At 44.7% G+C, this 16,912-nt stretch overlaps 1 protein-coding gene across 4 annotated transcripts in view; it reads left to right on the plus strand.

The window, feature by feature from the left end:
- Nucleotides 1–380: 380 nt before the first annotated feature.
- LOC109399674 (protein artichoke) overlaps nucleotides 381–16,912 on the plus strand; it is a 53,750-nt gene continuing 37,218 nt past the window's right edge. For 2 of the 4 annotated variants that reach the window (XM_062855914.1, XM_019672181.3), the window contains exon 1: nucleotides 381–1,444. The gene's annotated coding sequence lies outside the window, so the exon portion shown is untranslated. The remainder of the gene's footprint in view (nucleotides 1,445–16,912) is intronic. The other 2 variants (XM_062855916.1, XM_062855915.1) reach the window with 2 other exon arrangements.

Consider the following 16,912-nt stretch of genomic DNA (forward strand, 5'->3'; position numbering starts at 1 on the left):
GAATTCCTCTGTTATAAAATGAAATTTAATTTTGCTTTTCAAATTTCATTTTATAATAGCAAAACTATTTTCTTTAGGCAGAGGCACAAAGCTGTGGCATCGGGTCGCAAAATTTGTAAATATGACCCGTTCTACACTTACAGTGAACTTCAGCTTACCCAGTTCAAAAATGCATTAAACTAGTGTAACAAAAAAGCTATATTAAAGTCTTAATTCTCCAATTTTTGAACTCTAAAATATGTCAAGTTATGATTGCCTATAATCGAGATTAACATCGTAAGCTAAAACTAAAACTCCTATGAGCTATTAATCGTCACAAGTATGCCTATACGCTAGACTGACAAAAAAGCTCTCCACCCACCACCACAGCCCAACGCTACCATCGATTTTCTAAGCTCAGGAGGAGGCGGAAAACAGCAACAATAGGTGAACAGCTACCGCAGCAGAAAAAAAAATAGCACCTTCCTCTCCGAGCTGGAAAAGCTTCTGTCGCCATCAGCAACACCAAAACGTTCGCCGTTCAGCCCAAGACCAGTCAGTTAAGCCTCGGATCTCCTTCGAAACGGTTGTCTTTTTTCCACCTGGTGCGCGGAAAATCTTCGGAACGGAATCGGTACTCATCCAACAATAACAGTATAGTAGCTATTCAGTGACGGCAACTCGAAGAGATTGCAACATATGCCGTTTTCGGAGTGCAGCCAAGCAGTTAGTCGAAGTTACGAAAAAAAGAACCCATAACTGGTTGAAATTTATTCATGACGACCATCAAACGACTTATAAAAAGTGAAGTTTAATTTTCGCAACAATTAGCGCGCCCCGCGGTTCAAATGGGTGCAACAGGTGAACCTCAATCGTCAATTAAGTGGGAATTAAACGGCTAATTCGAATTTGGACATGTGGCTGGCCCGTGCCGGGCCAATCGGGTTCCTCTTCTCGCACCCCAACTCAAGTGAAGTCGAAAGTGAAGAAAAATGACCAGTGTGTGAGATGGTGCCCCGCGCCGTTGTTGCTTGAAAAGAGAGTGAAAATAAGGTGGAAAATCAGCCGGCCGTGTCCGTTTCTTTGGTGTAATGAAGATTTGATTATTGTCTTCTGTATGTATGGAGCTTCCGTTGTAACATACCCAAACAAAAAAACATCCCAAACGCTCAGTGGTCAGTGAAACCGCGCCAGTCGGAAATCGAAGATTTATTGTCGCTTCGGAGGTAAATTCGGCGCGAAGAGCCTCCAATCGGAACTAATTAACAGTGGACGGTAATGCCAGCCTCTATCATCATCGGTGCACTAATCGGGAATAATCGTTTCGTCGGCGCAAAGCAGTCACCGTGCGGATAGGTGTGCCGACCGAAAGGTAACTGACCAAGAAGGTACAAACCGGCTGAAAATTTGGCGATTAATTCGATCCGATAGATTGAAGTGAAAGTGATTTCCTGTAACTGCGTCGGTGGGTATAAATAAGTGTTTGAAGATGAGCCAAAATGATGTTATATTGGCACCGAAAATCAAACCTCATCGTGTGTTATGCGAAATTAAATTATATTGCTAAGGATGATGTAATTTGATTTGAATAGAAACATGTGGTAGATTACAGTGCGATGAATTAAACGTCATAAGTCAGTAAGCAGTGTCAACCACGCTGGAAGGAATATTAGTTTGACAATCGATGATGATGATCCTGGGTGTTAGTGAAATACCTGTAAGTAAAAAGAAAATCTGGTTAAGTACTGTTCCTTCGATATCCAGTTAGCATTTGAGTCCTTTGACAGATACGTATTTCGACCTCAACTGTAAGGTTGTCTTCAGTGTCTTATAAGTCAGGATTCGTTATCACGGTGAGTGGTACTTTATGCCCACCGCGATTTTTCGGCTGTCTTACATCCGATTGAGCTCATTTTTTCTGTGTAGTTGTGGCATATCGTATGCTAATTACCTTTCAAAAATTATCTGAATTGGTTGAAAGACAACAAAGAAATTGCAGTGGGCGTAGAGTGGGTAGCACTGTGTATAACGAATCTTGAATGTACTTGACTCGAGTCAAGTACAAGTAACTGAAGACGACCTTACAGTTGAGGTCGAAATACGTATCTGTCAAAGGATGCAAATTCTTAGTGGAATTAAAAGGAGCAATATTTTACCCGAGTTTCTTTTTACTTAGTTCGGCAGTCGTTGCTTCTAGATAGAGAGAATCAATCTCTAAGCATTAATCTAAAAATAGAATTTTATCACGGAATACAAAAACAACAGACATAGCGGAACTGATTCTAGTAGGGATTGGGAAGGACTTTCTAAAACCATTTGCTGCTAGCGTGTAGTATTTAGCTCACTAGTATTCAATACAAACAAATATCATGCTATTTAATAGCACAAGATCTGGTGAATTCCTCCAGGGACACCTTAAAAAATGCTTCAAGGTATTTCTTTAGGAATTCCTCAAGGGACTTCTGCAGGAATATCCCCAACTAACATTTTCAGCGCTATAAGCTTCAGTCATTTGCTTTCTGTTGTGTAACAATCGGATTGAAGCAGTCAACGCCAGTGAAGAGAATTGTCAGACAAAAGAGGCACAAAATAAGCAACAAAGAAGGTGCGACGATTAGTCATTATCCCTACTGGTGACAGATAATGACATGATCTCGATTTTTTTTTTTTGTTGCAGACAAAACGGAAGCTGAATTTGTTGCGTACTTTTCAGCTCGTGAATAATCAATTATTACTAACCCGAAGTCGAAACTGTTTGATGATAGAGCTTCACCAGAGTTGCAGTGTTTATCGACTCGAAGTTACCGTTCGAAAATCGCAATGCAAGGCTTAAAAATCTCTGAACTCGTGGTGTACGATGTTAATCCCATTATTTTCAAGTTGGGACAAACTTATGTCGCATGGGTTGTTTTGTCGCAACAAATACAGGTTGCGACATTGTCTTTATTGTTGCGCGATGGTTGAATTTTGATTCACTGACTCAACGCTGAATAAAAGGGAAGCTAGTCAAATATAGCGCATTTAGTTCACCACTGAACTATCGCACTACTTTTCAAGAATGCGAAAACGTAAATAAAAGTGCGCGATTGCATCAAATCGTTTTGATGTCTTTAGAGCACTTATTCAGCATAAATCAAAGAAATAGTGCTTCGAAGACATCAACTCGATTTGATTCAATCGTGCACTTTTATTTATGGAGACTGAGTGCGCAGTCCAGTGGTGAACAAAATGCGCAATATAAACCATAAGCTAATACGCGGCTGCTAAACAAACACCATACAACTACCAAAATCGGTTTTCGGATATCACTCTTTTGTCACTAGGGCTGCTTTTACTGCATTCTATTCCAACTCCGGGAGATTTCCCGGAAGATGTGAAATCTTGAACAGATCGGATAGGAGTCCCCAGTAACAAAACAGCTGCTACTATACAGTACAGCTCGTAATACAGTCAAATCCGCAAACCAGCAGCGCTTCGAAGGCCGTTATGCGATATCATTACAGCTAGACGCTGTAATAAAGAAACTGTTTGTATACCAACACGGCTTGTCGAATGTAAACATTATTGTCAAAACAAACTTCAAGCGGGATATACCTATAGCTACTACACAAATACTTTACAGCACTTCAATCCAACTCCGGAAGATGTGCAAATCGAAAAAGAGTTTCAACCAATAAAACAACTGCTTTTATACAGTACGTTTTGTTATGTTGCCGAATACACAAAACAACAGCGCTTCGTAGCTATTTAAAGAACATTCTTCCAGCTAGAAGCTGTGACGAACAACCTGTTGGCGCAACCATACAGCTTGTTCAATGTAAGCATTATGGCGTTTGACGTTTCACAAGCTTTTGCAGCAAGGTGAAGTGTAAGGTTTCTTGTGAAGCCTTGTCTGGAGTAAAACAAAACGAGCTATTTTCTATGCTATTTATATCGAGATTTATATAGCAGTGTGGCAGTGAGGACATCATCGGGACCAGTGGATACGAAGATCAGGAGTTCGATTCCAAGTAGCGGCATGTACTTTAATTATTCAATTTTTGAAGTGATAATTCCAGTTCCACATGTATTGCGTCACGGTATCCGTAACCTAATTAAACTGTGAAAAGGCTGAAAAGCGCCTTCTCAAGATGTTATTCGATTAGTGGTTACATAGGAGCCGAGAAAAGAGCTATGACTTGGTGGCAAGGAAGTTGCTCGCACAGCATTAATATGTGGATTAAGTTCGCCAGATTCATTGGTATAGGGCTTGCATAGAAGCTTCCGTCAATATGTACAACACAGTAACTCAGCATTAAGCCGTATTGAGGACGCTTTGTTATATAATAAATGTTAGTTGGCATCTTCTCCGTGAGTTCTTCTTTCAGTGATTCCATCATACACACTCAAAACAGATTTGGGGGCTCGGCAAAAACGCGCACAGCCGTGTGATCAGCAAAGCTATTGGCTGATATTTCAACAAAAAGTGACGTTTGTTAGCTGCTGTCAGCAAAACGTTTGCTGAATCTCAGCAATGAACTATCAAAATTGCTGAGATTTCGGCAAAATTGTTGTTTGCTGATCGCTGTGTAAGTCTCGGCAAAAGAATGGAAAAATGCTGATATCCCGGCAATCTGCTCTAAGTGTGTAGATTTCTACAAAGATTCCCAAAGAAATTTCAACCGAGGTTTTCTTAGGAATGTCTGCAGATATTCCTTTAAAGATTTCTTTAGGGATTTCTACATATCGTCCAACAATAATTCCGCTATAGATTGCTCCAATAATTCCATCTATATTCATTCAAAGTATTTATGCAAGAATTTCTTCCAGGAGTTCTGTAAGAAAATTCTACCAGAGATTATTGAAAAATTAATCAAGGAATTCTTTCTAAATTAACTGCAAAAAAGCCTTTACAAGCTCTTCTTCGGTAATTCGGCCAAAAATTATTACAAACATGTATTTCTTAGGATTTTTCCAGGGATTTCTACATAATGTATTCAAGGAATTCGTTTCGAAATCCCTGCTGAGGTTTCCTAAGGAATTCCTCATGAGATTATTTCCGAGATTCCTCCATGAATCTTCTCAAGTAATAAAAAGTTCAGATGAAAGGGTACTTTATAAGCCAAGCTGCTCGTTCGAGGTTGCTCATTAGCCTTCTAAGCAGCTTCATTTTTAAGTAATTTTGGAACTTGAAAGTGCACATAAGCACGCTGAATAGCCTTCTAAGCAGTTACTGGCAGAACTTTGACGAAATTCATGCAGAAACAAAAATGTGTTTTCCAGAATCACAACCCTATTGTTGGGGTGGGTTTGTGATTCATGTCTGGAAATTGCTTCTGATAATTATAGAAAAACACATGTCGCTGCTATGAAGATTTGAACTGGATCCTCCTGCGTGATAGCCTGCCAACTTACCGCTGCGCTGCTGAAGACACTTGACAAAGTCAAGCTAACTTCACTACTGTATAAATGTGCAAAACTAGCTGCCGACAGAAAATCGATTCAAATCAGACTTTAGCTGCTGTAAATTCAATCGCAACTGTAGTACTGTGGTAGAGTGTAGGGTTCTCACGCAGCGACTATCGGTTCGAATCCGATGGGCAGCAATTTTTTTTGCTCTAGCCTAGTATTCATTGATTTGATAATTCATATTTGTCTTTTATTCGTGTATGCTTAAACAGTTGTTTTCTGTAAATGAAATGAATTTATTCTTCATTGAAACACAATGCTACTGAACTGAACTTCTATGAACTTGAAAGTTCCGACAAAGTTCCGAGTAGCATCTTAAGCAGCTAAAGTTCAGCGAAGTTCAGATAAAGTTCCGAATAGAACTTTCTGGCTGCTTAAGAGGCTAATAATGAGCCTTGCCGTAACATGTAACCGAAATTCCAGAAAGGCTCATCGTTAGCCTCTTAAGCAGCCAGAAAGTTCCATTTGGAACTTTATCTGAACTTCGCGGAACTTGAAAGTGGCGGAACTTTTGGTTACTTGGGTTGATTTCTTCATGAATTCCTCCAGTTAGTGAATTCCTCCAGGGATTCTCTTAAGAAATCCTCCAAGAATTAACTCGGAAATTTCATATAGGATTCTTTCAGGATCATTTAAAAAAATCAGGAGGATTGCTTCAGGAACTCGTCCTTGGATTGTTTCAGGAATTCCTCCAAGAATTCAATAAGAAATTCTCCCAGGAATTATTGAGATTCCCTTAGGAATTCCTCTAGCGATTGCTTCCGGGATTCCTCTAGAGATACCTTCAGGAACTCCTCCTTCGGAAGCAACGACCACCGAACAAACTACTCCAAATTTGGGCCTATAAATCGCATTATAGTTGCTAATAATAAACATTCCTTAACGATTGTCTTTACCACGTCTAACCAAAATTTGAAAACATATGTACATACCATTAGAAGTAGAAACACTTAATAACGCTACCTAATTTATTGTTTAAAAAAAATCAAATGTATTTCATAACTATTATATTTGGAAATAAGGAAACAATATGTTTATGTGTTATGTACTAGTCTACGCCAGTTAACGAAATCCTTCAGGTATTTCTCCAGAGAATAATCCAGGGATTCTTCCAGACATTCCTCCAGATTTCCTCCAGTTATTCCTCCAGGCATTCTTCTAGAAATTCCTCCAAGAATTACACCAAGAATTGTTCCAGGAATTCCGCCAGAAAACCCACCAGACATATCTCGAGGAATTGATCTAGGAATTCCTCCAGGCATTACTCAAGGAACTCCATCCGGCATTCCTCCAAGTATTCCTCTAGGAATTATCTTACAAGAGTTCTTCCAGAAATTCCTGTGGGAATTCTTCCAGATTTCTCCATGAATTTCTCAAGTGATTCCCTTAGGCATTCCTCCAGGAACTTTTTATAGGATTCCTCTAGAAAGTCCTCAAGGAATTTCAGAAATTTCTCCAGGGATTCCTTCCAAAACTCCTCTAGGGATTTTTCCACGATTCCATCCAGGGATTCCTTCACGAATTCATCCATTTCTCTAGGATTTTATTCAGGATGTCCTCCAGGAATTTCTCCATGAATTCTTCCTTCAGAAATGCTTCCAGGAATTTCTCCAGGAATCCGGGGATTCTTCTAGGAATATCCCCAGGCATTCCTCCAGGAATTTATCCAGCCATTCCTTCAGACATTCCTCTAAGAATTCCTCCATGCATTCCTTCAGGAATTCCTCCAAGCATTCAATCGGGAACACCTTCTAGCATTCCTTCAGGAATTCTTCCAGGATTCCGCGAATTCTTTCAAGCATTGCTGCAGGTATTTCTCCAGGGATTTCTCCAGGAATTCCTTCCGGAATTGATCCAGGAATTCTTCATAGAATCTAGGGATTCCTATAGAAATTCCTCCAGACACTTCTTCAGGAATCCCTCCAAGCATCTCTTCCAGAATTCCTTCATTATAATTTTTATTTATTTATTAAAGACACTGAGACAAAAAATGTTGCGCTGTGTAATTTCTCCAGGGAATCCTCCAAGAATTCGTTCAGGAATTCCTGCGAACTTCTGTGGAAAACTCTATGGATGATTTGCAAAGGAAACCCATGTAAGCTTTCCTAGAGGATTTTTTAAAGAAACTTCTGGAGGATATTTTAACAGAAATTCTGATGGAAATTCTATAGGAAATTCTGTAGCAATCAATGGAAGATGTTAATTTTAGGATTAATCTTAGGAAATCTTTGGAGAAAGTTCTAAAGTAAACTAAGCGTTTTCTATAGAAAACAAGTGAAGATTTCGCAAAGGAGTTCTCAGAGAAATCTCCGAAGGCATTCCTGGAAGAATTCGTAAAAGCTCCCTGGAAGATTTTCTAAAGGAAGCGATGGAGGAATTTCTGAAGAAATTTTGGATAGATTTTTGGATGAATTCCCGAATATATCCATGCATGGTTTTAAAAGGAATTCCTCTATAATAATTGGTCTGCTTTAGCGACTCCTCTAGAAATTTCAGCTGGGATTTTTCCTGGAATTCTATTAGGAATTCATATTGGAATTGTTGGAGAGATTTCTTCAGAAACTCCTTCTGAGATTTCTTATGACATTACTCATTCAGGAATTTCTTGAGGAATTTTTTTAAAAGAATTCCTTCAAAAACGCCTCCTATAATCCTTTGAAGGATTTCACCTGAAGTTTATTGAAGTTTTTTTTTTATTTTCTTGAGGTACAGCTCCAGGAATCCAGGTGTTTATTCAGGGATTTTTTCGAGAATTCAAAATGAAGAATTCATGGAGATTCTTGGAAGATTTATCCTGAAATTTATAGAGAATTTCCTCCTGTAATTCCTGGAGAGATTTTTCCAGGATTTTCTTTAGGGATTCCTCCAGGAGTTCAGGGATTGCATCAGAAATTCTATCAGAAACTCTTTGAGGATTTCTCCTGAAATTTCTTCAGGGACTTCTGATGAGATTTCTTCAGGAATTGTCGTGAAATTGTTGGAGCGATTTCCCCAAGAATTCCTTCCTTCCTTCCTTCCTTTAGGGATTTCTCAAGTAAAACTTGATGGTAACATACTGTTTTTGTATAAAAAAAAACATGTTTTTCACGAAAGTCAGACGATTTCAGAAGAAGTTTATTTTACAAAAACAGTATGTAACCATCAAGTATTACCTATAGTTATATTCAATATGCGTAAGACCTAGCGTAGGACAAAAAGTTCTACTCCTTGCGTGCCTTTAAATCTTTTACAAGCACATACAAATTAGACTCAAACCTGAAATTTTTTGTAGGCCTTGAAAAAGTTCTACATCACTTATATACTTCTCAACCCCCAGGCTTGACGTAATATACAATAATACATATAAATAATCACTTTTCAAATGAATTTATTTGAATTCCAAGTAATGGAGCTTTGATAAAAGGAAGGTTATGTCATTTTTACCCCTGCTGACCCAGACGTCCACCGGTATAAAACTGTCCTCGTGGCTCCAATTTTTGAGGCTCCGAGCTTAATTGAAACTACAACCATGCTGAGGGTGACGGGTTCGATTCCCGGTCGGTCCAGGATCTTTTCGTAAAGGAAATTTCCTTGACTTCCTTGGGCATAGAGTATCTTCGTGCCTGCCACACGATATACACATGCAAAATGGTCATTGGCAGAGGAAGCTCTCAGTTAATAACTGTGGAAGTGCTCATAGAACACTAAGCTGAGAAGCAGACTTTGTCCCAGTGAGGACGTTACGTCAAGAAGAGGAGAGGAGAGAGGAACTAATAATGAAGTGAACCTCAAAATCCTTGAAAAAGGTCCAATAAGGACCGAAACGTCGGATCAAGAAAACATATAGTTATTTTGATTCTCCCAGAAGACTGAAAAGCCAGAAACATAACTGAAGACACCTCAAAATTTCATTGAAAAATATTAATGTTTGCGTCTTTGCCAACGGTTTGAATTTTTGTTGTAAACCCCGTAGCCTACGGGTTAAGGAACCTATTCCAGGAACTCCTGCAGGGATTTCAGGAATTTTTACCAGAAGTTTATTCAGAGGTCCCTCATGAAGTTTATCCAACTAATTTACCTGAAATTTCTTTTGTTAATTCCTTAGGATTTAAAATGTTGTACCGATAATGATACAAAAACTGCACAATTCTTAAAATTAATTTTAAGAAATTGCTATTATGAAATCAGCTTTGCTGAGCTGACTATAAATATCAAACCCGCACTATAGTCTAACTGAAAGGATGTCATTCACACTTTTGCATTGTTGTCACACTTTCAATGTGAGCTGTTTAAAAACAGCTGATTTTGGGGGCCTTTGACAGTTCTCCTATGAAAATGACAGTTCAGCGTTTGCGCCTTTGTTCGGCAGTTGTAAACAGTGGCATACGCGAACCTGTCAACTGAAAAGGTCTATTGGCATAATTCAAACGGATGGCATAACCTTCAGTATTTTAAAGGAGTTTCATGGGCGTTTTATGGAATTTTAGCAGGTTCCCTGAGGTTTCTATAGTGTTGCAGGGGATATCAAACACGTTCCAAGGGTATTACAGAGGGTTTCAGTAGCATTCCAGGGGTTTTCCAGTGAGTCCAGGAGTTTCGGTTAGGAGATTGTAGCGAGTTACAGGAGTGCTCCGGGGGGGTTTCAGCGGATTCAGAGCAGTTCCTTTTTCTGGGGCCCCAGGGGGTTACAGGGGGTTTCAGGGACGATTGTGGGAGTTTCAATAAGTTTCATTTCAGGGGTCTCAGGGGGTTCAGGATGTTCTAGAGGATGTCTCCTGAAACCCTAAAACGCCTTGAAACCCCTTTGAAAATCACCTCAAACGTCCTTAAAAGCTCCTTTAATCTCCCGGAATCACTCGGCACCTTACCCCCGATTTCGCCACTTACAAAAACACGGCGATACGTAGTACTATTTTCCAACACAGCTTACCTTATCATTGGCAGCGTCCATTTATTACGTAACGCTAAAATAGGTATTTTTAGACCCCCCTCCCCTCTCCGTAACGCTTTTTTGTATAATAATCCTAAAATTGTTGTATGGGTCGTAACGCTCAGCTGCACATCCCCCCTCCCCGTAGAGCGTTACGTAATTTGTGGACGGCGCCTACCTGGAGATCACTCCAGCAGACTGAATCGCAAATCATCACGTTCTGATTATTGGAAGACACTTCTCCGACATTATCGACGTTCGTGGCGCCAACACCGACTCTGATTACTACCTGGTGATGATCAAACTGCGCCCAAAACTTTCCGTCATCAACACTATCCGTTTCCGGCAACTGAAGCAATCGGATGTCTCCTCAGCATACGTGACTAATTTCGGAGTAGCTTTACCAGACGAGGGTGAGCTCGATATGGCCCCTATAGAGGACTGCTGCAAAAGCAGGCATCAACGATGCAGCCGAGAACACCATCGGGTACGCGGATAGAAGTTGACGTTGTTGGTTCGACGAGGAGTGCAGAGTGATTTTTTGAGGATGAGAACGCAGCGCGGACGGTAATACTACAGCAAGGAACCCGGCAAAACGTGGTACGGGGGGTGGCATCTTCCAAAAAATGACCACGTGGTTTATGGACAGCCCCATAGTAGAGGAAACAGCAGACCCGCCTTGTTCTAGAGAGAGATAAAGCGCAGCCTTGAAGAATTCGAGTGCGAAGAAATGTAACTGCAGCGCCGTTCCAAAGAAACACTGAAGTTCTACCACAAACTCAACGCACGGGAGCATCCTGACGGACGGACGTGAGGTGATCGAAAAGTGGAACAGCACATCGATGAGAACCTGAATGGCGTGTGGCTCGCAGGAATTGAGGACCAAAGCAGCGGGAGAAAAGCTAGGGTTCATTCAAATATTACGTAACGCAAAATTTGACAGTTTTAGACCCCCTCCCTCCTCCACGTGACAAATTTTGTATGGGAAATTTTCAAAATTTGTATGGAGCGTAACACAGCGCTAGACCCCCTCCCTCCCCCCATAGCCTTACGTAATATTTGAACGAGCCCCTTCGCCAGTACAGCAAGTAGCAACAACGAGCCAAATCCCACGTTCAAGGAAGTTAAGGATGCTGTCTAGCAGCTCAAGACCAATAAGTCATCTGGAAAGGAAGGTATTGGAGTTGAACTCATCAAGATGCACCCGGAAAAGTGGGCCAACCGCTTGTGTAACAGTCCGGATTTAGGAGACCAAACAGTTATCGGAAAAGTGGAAGGAAGGGGTCTTTTGCCCCAAGAAAGGTGACAAGTTGAAGCATGAAAACTTCCGATCGATCACAATTCTGAATGTCGTCGCCTAAAAAGTGCTATCCCAGATCATGTTCCGTCGTCTTTCACCTAAAGTGAATAAGTTTGTGGGAAGTTATCAAGTGGGTTTCGCCGACGGCCGCTCGACAACGGACCAGATCTTCACCGTGTGGCAAATCCTCCAAAACTACCACCTGTTCACCGACTTCGAGGCGACGTACGACAGTGTCGACCGAACAGAACTATGGAAAATCATGGACGAGAACGGCTTCTCGGGGAAGCTCACTAGACTAATGAACTGAACGATGGACGATGTTCAAAACTGCGTAAGGGTTTCGGGCGATCTGTCTAGTTCGTTCGAATCTTGCCGAGGACTACGACAAGGTGATGGACTCTCATGCCTGTTATTCAATAGCGCCCTGGAAGGTATTTTGCGACGAACCGGACTCAACAACCGGGCACGATTTTCACGAAATCCAGCCAATTTGTCTGTTTTGAGGATGACATGGGTATTATCACTAGAACATTTGGAATGTACACCCGCCTGAAACCGGAAGCAGCAAAGGTCGGACTGATGACGAACGCGTCCAAAGCGAAGTATATGGTGGCTGGCGGAACCGCGAACGACAGGCGGGAAACTTTCGAGGTGTATGGAATTTTGTCTACCCCAGACCCTTACTAACGGCTAACAATAACGTTGGCCGCGAAAGGCCGAAGGCGCATCATCTGTACACCTGCGGTACCTGCGGTCGGAAAAGATTCACCTTCGCACCAAAATGCATCATTTATAAGACGCCGATAAGACCGGTGGTCCTCTATGGACACGAGACAGAGACCATGGATTGGATATGCGATATGCAAGCATTTGAAGTTTAGAAGCGTCGGGTGCTTATGAGCATCTTAAGCGGTGTGCAGGAGAACGGTGTGTGTGTGTGTGTGTGTGTGTGTGTGTGTGTGTGTGTGTGTGTGTGTGTGTGTGTGTGTGTGTGTGTGTGTGTGTGTGTTTTTTTTTTTTTCCTTCTAAACCATAGGGGGATAAATCTGCTCATCAGACACCCTAACAGGAAGGTTAGGGTAGTGTGGGGATGAGGCCGTCTTCTACAATGCCGGTAGAAGCCAGGACTACTCTCTCCTCGACCCACTAAAACACATTCCTATGGTCGCCAAACCCTACGTCTCTCCGGAACCACCAAGAAGGTATTGCTTCAGAGAGGGGCTAGTGCATATCGCACCCTCAAGGTTAGCTGCCGTAGCCTAGCAGCAACGAACATCGATGACTCGCTCTGGAGAGTCCATCACGATAGCATGCTGGCGCTTAGCCAGTTTCCCGAGTGGTCCTCGCCACTCCCTTTGTCCTCGGAAGGTGGGCAGGGTCAACCCCGCCCGCGCCCTACTGCTGAGCGGACATCAAGAACTGATGCCCACGTGCAACCCGATCTGACCTGCCCGCAAAGGAAGGGTATCACTACCCTTCAGGCCCTATCAGATGCACCCGTAGGTTGCAGACAGCAGGATCTCACCTACCCCGACCCTTGCCGGGGACCCCTTTCCAACCGCGGGCTCAGATCCAACCCAGTAGACCGACGCCACGACAGCACCGCTACCGGGACTTCCTCTCCGCGGCCACTTAATCGCTGTAAGGGTCGATCTCGACCGCAGGGCACCGGTATGACCTACGAAGCCGACTTCGAACCCCTGGACCACCTCTTGTACTGCATCTGGACTAGCCATTCTCCGAGTCCACGCGCCACCTCCTCTGTAGCTCCCAGACGATATGGGTGATAGCCGTTGAAACGGCATTCCAGCTAATCTCATCCCTACACATTCTCTGGACCAAGTTGTCCGGAGTTGTGTCCTCCCCGCATGTGGCAAGCATGCGGTCACGCATTGTGCGAAAACGCGGGCACACGAACAACACGTGTTCCGCCGTTTCCTCTAAACCATTGCACACTGGGCATTCGGGAGAATCCGCATGCCCGAAACGGTGTAGATACTGTCGGAAGCAACCATGACCTGTGAGGACCTGTGTCAGGTGGAATGAAACTTCCCCATGGCGCCTATTAATCCAACTATCTACCCTCGGTATCAACCTATGGGTCCACCTTCCTTTGGTGGAACTGTCCCACGCGCGCTGCCATTTGACCATAGAGGCCATCCTGACAGTCTTGCGTATGCCTCTTGTGCCGCGTATTTCGAAGCACTCCATGTCCTCACTGATAAGAATGCTGATAGGCACCATACCAGTAATGACACAGAGAGCGTCGTGTGACACGGTACGGTACGCGCTTGCAACCCTCAGACACATAAGCCTGTAAGTACTTTCCAGCTTCCGTCGGTAGCATTCAGTACTTAGCGCGGTACCCCACGCCGGGCCGCCATACCTAAGTATGGACGTAGCAACACTAGCCAGAAGCTTGCGCTTACTGGCGTACACCGCTGAGCTATTGGACATCATCCGGGACAGTGCCGCAATAGCTGTGGAGGCTCTTTTACAGGCATAATCGACGTGGCTACCGAAGGTAAGCTTATCGTCGATCATCACGCCCAAGTGCTTGACAGAGCGCTTCGACAGGATAGTGCATTCTCCTACACTGATCTCCGTCTGCTGCGCGACTGCATGTTGTTAACAACCGTCACCTCTGTCTTGTGGTGAGCCAGCTCCAGTTTTCTGGACCGCATCCACGCCTCCACAACCTTGATCGAGTGGTCGGTAGTCAACTTCACCTCCTCGATCGTTTCACCGTAGACTTCGAGCGTAATATCGTCGGCAAATCCGACAATCACCACTCCCACTGGGTACTCTAACCTCAACACCTCGTCGTACATGACATTCCATAACACCGGACCCAGGATGGAACCTTGCGGGACTCCTGAGGTTATGTGAAAGCACTTCCGACCCACCTCCGTGTCGTAAACCAGTACGCGATTCTGGAAGTAGCTTCCGAGAATCTTGTACAAGTACTCCGGTATCCCCAGACGCAAGAGCGCATCGGCAATAGCAGCCCAACTGGCGCTATTAAATGCATTCCTTACATCCAGAGTCACTACCCCGCAGAAGCGAATTCCCCTCCTCTTAGGCTCGAGTGCTTTCTCGGCGGTTTTTGTAACCGACAAGATAGCGTCTACGGTGGACCTCCCCTTCCGGAAGCCATACTGGTTGCTCGAGAGACCATTCACGCCCTCAGTGAACTTCAACATTCTATTGAGGATGATCTTTTCGAGCACCTTCCCCGCCGTGTCAATCAAGCATATTGGTCTATATGCCGACGGGTCTCCGGGTAGTTTCCCCGCCTTTGGCAATAGTACCAGGCTCTGCCTCTTCCAAGCTTCTGGGAAAACTCCCTCGTCCAGGCATTTCTGCATAGCAGACCTGAACATCTCGGGAGCTTCTGCAATAGCTACTTTTAAGGCCAGGTTCGGAACTCCGTCCGGACCTGGGGCCTTACCTACGCTAAGGGACTTAGCTATCCCCGCAAGTTCCACATCGGTGACCCTTTCCTCATCGCCAGCCCCAGTCCCCGGCTGTCCTACGAAAGGAGGCCAAGGACTAGGATCATGACGCGGAAAAAGTCCTCCAATGATCCCCTCCAACATCTCTGGAGATTGCTCTGTAGGAGCCATCACACCTCTCGTCTTGGCCATAACGATCCTGTAGGCATCACCCCACGGGTTCGTATTGGCACTCTGACAGAGACCCTCAAAGCAGGCCTTTTTGCTTGCTCTTATCTCGGTCTTGAGCGCGGCTTTTGCAGCGGCGAACACCACCCGCCGTTCGTTTCGCTCTTCCTCTGATCGTGCTCGCTGCATCCGCCGCCTAGCCCTTAGGCAGGCGCGGCGCAGGTCCGCAATCGCGTCGGTCCACCAGTAAGCCGGTGGCCTCCCATTTCTAGGGTGGACTCGCCTAGGCATGGTCGCATCACACGCACGTGAGAGCACCGCTACCAGCTCGTCGCCGTCTAAACCGAGTAAGTTTCGCTCACGGCGGAGCGCTTCCCTAAATACCTCTTCGTCGAAGTATGATGTCTTCCACCTACGAGGGCTTGGCCTTGGCCTAGCCGCCTCTTCTTCTATCCGCTGTCTGCTGTTGTTGTAGTCGATACTGTAGCGAACCGCCAGGTGGTCGCTGTGAGTGTAGCCATCATCTACTCTCCAGTTCGGACTACTTGTTAGGCCAGGACTACAAAAGGTCACGTCAATAATTGACTCCGCTCCATTTCGACTATAGGTACTCTTGGTACCGACGTTAGCCAAGTCGACATCTAAGATGGCCAGTGTTTCTAGCAGGATCTGACCCCGCTGGTTCGTGAAACGGCTTCCCCATTCCACAGCCCAGGCATTAAAGTCACCCGCTATTACCACCGGCCTTCGCCCTGTTAGCACGGTCGTTAAACGGTCCAGCATTTGCGTGAACCGCTCGATCGGCCACCGCGGAGGCGCATAACAGCTACAGAAGAAGACCCCGTTTACTTTGGCGACCACGAAGCCCTCATAGGTAGTAGACACCAACTCCTGCACGGTGTATTTACCCGTCGTCCATATCGCCGCCATTTTCCTGGTCCCATCCGAGGCCCAGTTGCCGTTGCCGGCGGGTACTCGGTATGGGTCCGAAATGATGGCGATATCCGTCTCCCACTCAGAAACCGCCTGACAAAGCAGTTGCTGAGCCGCATCACAGTGGTTCAGGTTCAGCTGCGTTACCTGCACTGTGATTTGTTGCTCACTGCGGCTTTCTTAAAGGCCGGGCACCCTGGACCACCCATCGCATGTCTGTTTTTCGAGGTTTTCCCGGTACAGATCATGCATATGGGCGGACTCGTGCAGCTTTGGGCCTTATGACCTTCAGCGCCGCATCGCCTACACAGTTTGCGCCTGTCGGGGCCTTTGCAGTCCCACGACTTGTGTCCTGGTTCCAGACACCTGAAGCAAACCTCAGGTGGCTCGTGGAATGTCAGGTGACATACACACCAGCCCACCTTAATACTCCCTACTTTAACGGACTTTTTAACATCCGCCACAGGTAGCTGAACCAAAGCTATCTGTGTCCCTGCTGGCCCTCTCCGTAGCTTAACGGCTGCGGCGGCCACCTGCACATCGCACTGTTGCCGCAGTGCCGTGACGAGCTCTTCCACTTCGGTGATCTCGTCAATGTCTTTGACCTTCAGAGTCGCCTCATGTGTCAGAGCCCTCACCTGCACACCTTCGCCAAGGACCTCTTCTGCCAGCCTTTTGTAGGCGGCGCCCTTGTGCTCCTTCTGGCGCTTCAGCTCC

Source organism: Aedes albopictus, chromosome 3, assembly GCF_035046485.1.
Source record: "Aedes albopictus strain Foshan chromosome 3, AalbF5, whole genome shotgun sequence".
NCBI classification, from domain to species: domain Eukaryota; kingdom Metazoa; phylum Arthropoda; class Insecta; order Diptera; family Culicidae; genus Aedes; species Aedes albopictus.